The sequence below is a fragment of the Carya illinoinensis genome, chromosome 15 (assembly GCF_018687715.1).
Source record: "Carya illinoinensis cultivar Pawnee chromosome 15, C.illinoinensisPawnee_v1, whole genome shotgun sequence".
Taxonomy (NCBI): domain Eukaryota; kingdom Viridiplantae; phylum Streptophyta; class Magnoliopsida; order Fagales; family Juglandaceae; genus Carya; species Carya illinoinensis.
The window spans coordinates 1,561,869-1,567,031 of NC_056766.1; positions in this window are offsets into that span (position 1 = coordinate 1,561,869).

Genomic DNA, 5,163 nt, shown 5'->3' on the forward strand with positions numbered 1-5,163 from the left:
TTTTATTATGTGTGATTTAAACGAGTTTGTATTTAAACAAAAATTATGGTACTTAGTTATAAGACTTTTATTAACCACTGCATGATTTTATTGTACAGTTGTTGTATGTACACACACTTGACAATTGGCGATAGGATGTGTGACTCTTGTTATCATCATCCCGACGCCTCGATTTCTACGTATCCGTACGTGGGAGTTGGAGGCGTCACAAGTGGTATCAGAGTAGTTTGGCTCTGGGTAAAACCACATGTGCCGTAGGTGCAATACTAGAAATTTTTTTAAGTTGTGGTTTAAAATTTATTTTATTTAAAGTTGCTATTTTAATTGTTTTATTTAATTTGAATTTATTTGAGTTAGCTTGTTTGTAATTTATTTATTTACTTATGTTATGGTATGCTATTTTATTTTATTGTTATTTGGTTTTGGTTTTATGTTGTTTATTTTATCCTATATTTAAATGAGGTCAAAGGTTGTGTTATGGCAGGAAGATGGTAAGACCAAGAAGGCCTACTGAAGAGTCTTGGGATGATTTGCCGAGAGGCGATGGAAGTTACGCCATAGCTCGGGCGTTAAATCGAATGACTGAATTTCCGCAGCAAAATTTTAGGCCACAGCAAGGAGAGCCAAGTAGAGCAGTGCAAGCTGGATCCACTTCGGGCTGAAAAGTGGATTAAAGATTTAGAAAAGACATTTGAAATCTGTGGTTGCACTAAGGCGCAACAAGTACTTTATGCCAGTTATTTGTTACAAGGTACTACTTCTGAATGGTGGGAGACAAAAAGAGAAATTTTAGAGTTAGAATTGGGGTCCTTTACCGTTGTGTCCTGGCAGCGCTTCAAGAAAGAATTTAATGATTGTTTCTTTCCTGCTTCTGTGAGGTGACAAAAAGTAAGAGAATTTACAAGCTGGGTCCAAGGAAGTATGACCGTGGAACAGTACGCCTGGAAATTTATAGAGCTTGGGCGATTTGCTACTCATCTCATCACCTTGGAGAAGATGCAGGCTGAGCATTTCCAGGATGGTCTACAACTTGATATATGCAGAATGGTAGTCTGCCATCGGATTACAACTTTTCAGGATTTAGTTGATTTGGTCACTCTTACAGAGCGAGAGATTAATTTGAGCGTGGGCTCCCCTCTAAGACATAAGAGGCAGAGTTTTACTGGCGAAAGAAGTAATTCTGGTTCACCTCAGAAGTTTTTTCAACAGACTGGGACTCAACCACAAGCAGTCTCAAGAGGGCGTATGGGAGGACGGGTGCCAATTTGTGGAAGGTGTAATAGAGCCCATGAGGGTGAGTGTCGGCAAAGTGGTGGAACCCATTGTTAACGCTCTGGCCAAGAGGGGCATTTCACTTGCGAGTGCCCTATTAGAGTTCAAGGAAGCTGTGGAGGTCGACGTGGTGGGAGAACTAATCCGAGGCAAGTAGTGCAGGCTCAGGTATATGCTGTTACACCCGGAGAGGATGATGACGAGGCACCAGTAACCCACGATGCTGGAGTGATTACATGTATGGATCTAATTTAATTTTAGATTTGATATTTGGTGTGATTTGGTTTCTTCTTGTTTTTGGATTTCATTGGTAAATGTGATTGGTTCAGGAAGAGTCCATCTGTATGATTTTTATGCTTGCACTTTGTTTGATTCAGGTGCATCTCAGTCGTATGTGTCTTCTACTTTCGCACGGATATGTAATCTGGTTACGGGACCCTTACCAAAATCATTAGTAGTGACTCTACCAAATGGTGAAGTGGTGTGGTGTTCCAAAGTTGCATTAGGCTGTCCTTTGAATTTTGGTGGAAGGTTACTTGATGCAGATTTGGTTGTATTCAAGCTGCTGGGATTTGATATTATCTTTGGAATGGATTGGCTATATCGATATTCTGCAAGTATTAATTGTAGAAGTTGAGTAATTAGCTTTCAACTCCCGGATGATGATTATTTGGAATTTGTGGGAAGTAAACTAAAAGAAAGGCCGGTAGTTATATCGACAATTCAAGCAAAAAGAGAGATTGCTTGTGGAGCGGATGCCTTTTTAGTCCAAATGGTGTCTACGTCGTCTGAGAAGAAGTCTTTAGAAGATATTCCAGTTGTGGAACAATTGTCTGATGTGTTTGTGGATGATTTGCCTGGGTTACCTCCTGTTCACGAGTTGGAGTTTGCTATTGACTTGGAACCTGGAGCAGCTCCTGTACATAATGTCTCTTACTATATGGCACCAGTTGAGTTAAAAGAGTTGAAGGTTCAATTGCAAGAATTGGTAGATAAGGGGTTTATTTAGCCAAGTATTTCTCCATGGGGAGCGCCAGTGTTGTTTGTTAAGAAAAAAGATGGTACTCTCAAAATGTGCATTGATTATCGAGAACTAAATAAGGTGACCATCAAGAATAAGTATCATCAGAATAAGTATCATCTCCCACGGATCGACAATTTGTTTGATCAGCTTCAAGGAGCAGCTATCTTCTTTAAGATTGATTTGAAATCAGGATACTACCAGTTACGGATAAGAGATAAGGACATACCCAAGACCGCTTTTAGATCTAGATATAGGCATTATGAGTTCAAGGTGATGCCTTTTGGGTTAGCCAATGCCCCTGCAGCTTTTATGGATTTGATGAATCGGGTATTTCGACCTTATTTGGATTTCTTTGTGATGGTTTTCATTGATGATATTTTAATTTATTCTCGAGATTTTAAAGAACATGCTTATCATCTTTGTTTAGTACTTGGGAAGTTAAGAGAATACCAGTTGTATGCAAAGCTCAGCAAATGTGAATTTTGGTTGGAAGAAGTCAAATTTCTAGGACATGTAATTTTCCAAAATGGTGTGGTCGTTGATCCTAGCAAGGTAGAAGCTTTTTGTCATGGCAACATTCATCGACCATGAGTGAGATTCAGAGTTTCTTGGGACTTGCCGGATATTATCGAAGATTTGTAGAGGGATTTTCTCGCTTATTTGGACCTCTCATTGCTTTGAATAGAAAGAATGCAGAATTTATTTGGTCAGACAAGTGCGAGAGAAGTTTCCAATAATTGAAGAAGAGACTGACAACTGCACCGGTGTTGGCACTTCTGGAACCGCAAAAGCCATTTGTAATTTTTAGCGATGCGTCTAAATTTGGATTGGAATGTGTTCTTATGCAAGAGGGACGAGTTGTTGCTTTTGCATCTCATCATCTGAAAGATCATGAGAAGAATTATCCGACGCATGATTTAGAATTGGCAACGATCGTATTTGCTCTTAAGATCTAGCAGCAATATTTGTATGGAGAAGTTTGTGAAATCTACACCGATCATAAGAGTTTGAAGCACTTATTTTCTCAGAAGAATCTCAACATGAGACAGAAGCGATGGTTAGAATTAATCAGTGATTATCAGTGTGAGATCAAGTATCATCTGGGGAAAGCAAATATAGTTGCAGATGCTTTGAGTCGAAAGTCGCACTTGGAAAATAAAGCTGAATCGTCTGGATTGAATTCATTACTTTGCGGGATGAGGAGACTTCTTATTGAAAATTCTCAACAAGAGGAATTGTTATCTCCAATTCTTGATATTCGAGTAGTTGATTTTGAGACTCTTCAAATGAAGGATCCGAAGTTGTTAGATATTAGAAAACGAGTCAGGAAATCTAGAGGGCCATTGCATTATAGTATGGATAGGGATGAAATTCTTTGGTTCTAAGATTGTAGAATAATCCCCAAGGATTCAGACTTCAAGGAGCGAATTATGGCATAAGCTCATACGGCCCCCTATTCAGTTGATCCTGGCAGTACGAAGATGTATCGAGATTTGAAGAAAAATTATTGGTGGAAAGGGATGAAGAAGGATATTGCCTTGTATATTGAGAGATGTAACACATGCCGTCAAGTCAAGGCCGAGCATCAAAGACCTGCTGGTATGCTTCAACCCCTCCCTATTCCTGAGTAGAAATGGGAGGACATTATGATGGATTTTGTAGTGGGTTTACTAAGGACTCCTAGTGGAAAGAACTCGGTTTAGGTGATTGTTGACCGGTTGACTAGAGTGCTCATTTCTTGCCTGTTAATAATATTGATTTATTTGGAAAGTTGACTTGCTTGTACGTAAAAGAGATAGTACGATTGCATGGAACACTGAAGAGTATTGTATCGGATCGGGACCCAAGGTTCACATCTCATTTTTGGAAGAGTTGCAGGTAGCTATGGGTACTAAGTTGAAGTTTAGTACTGCATATCACCCTCAGATGGACAGTCAATCAGAGTGCACTATTCAGACCCTTGAATATATGTTGCGAGCATGTGTTATGATATTTCAAGGAAGTTGGAAAAATCATTTGCCGCTTATAGAATTTGCTTATAATAATAGCATTCATGCGTCCATCCAGATGGCTACTTATGAAGCTCTTTATGGGAGGAATTGTATATCGCCTTTGTGTTGGGATGAAGCTGGAGAGAATAAGATAATTGGGCTCGAATTAATTCAAGAAATGAAAAGTCAAGTTCGGATTATAAGGGATAAAATGGCGGCAACTGAGAGTCGTCAGAAAAACTACGCAAATACAAGGAGGAGAGAATTATCTTTTGAGGAATGTGATTGGGTTTATCTCAAACTCTCTCTCATGAAAGGGGTTAAGTGTTTTGGTAAAAGGAGGAAATTGGATCCGAGATATGTTGGCCATTTTCAGATATTGGAAAAGGTAGGGCCCGTCGCTTATAGAATTGCATTGTTAGAAAATTTTGGGGAAATTCACGATGTATTCCATGTATCATTATTGAAGAAGAGTTTTGGCCAACAAGAGTCGTGCTTTGTTAACCCAGAGCGTATTTAGCTACAATCGGATCTTACTTATGAGGTTGTTCTGACGCAGATTATGAATTAGAAAGAGCAACAGTTGAGATCCAAGACGATACCTCTGGTAAAGGTGGCATGGGGAGATCCGTTAGCTCAAGATTTCTCTTGGGAGAGAGAAGCAGACATGAGAGAGCAGTACCCCTATTTATTTGAGTAAATGGTGGTACGTTTCTTAATCTTGGTCTCAGTGGAACCTTGTGGTTTGATTTAAAGTTAGTGTTTGATCTTGCAAATTTCGAGGACGAAATTTATTTTAAGGGGGAGGATGTGAAACCCCGTTTTTACGTGTATTTTCACTCAATGATTTTTTTAATTTAATTAAAATATTGGTTC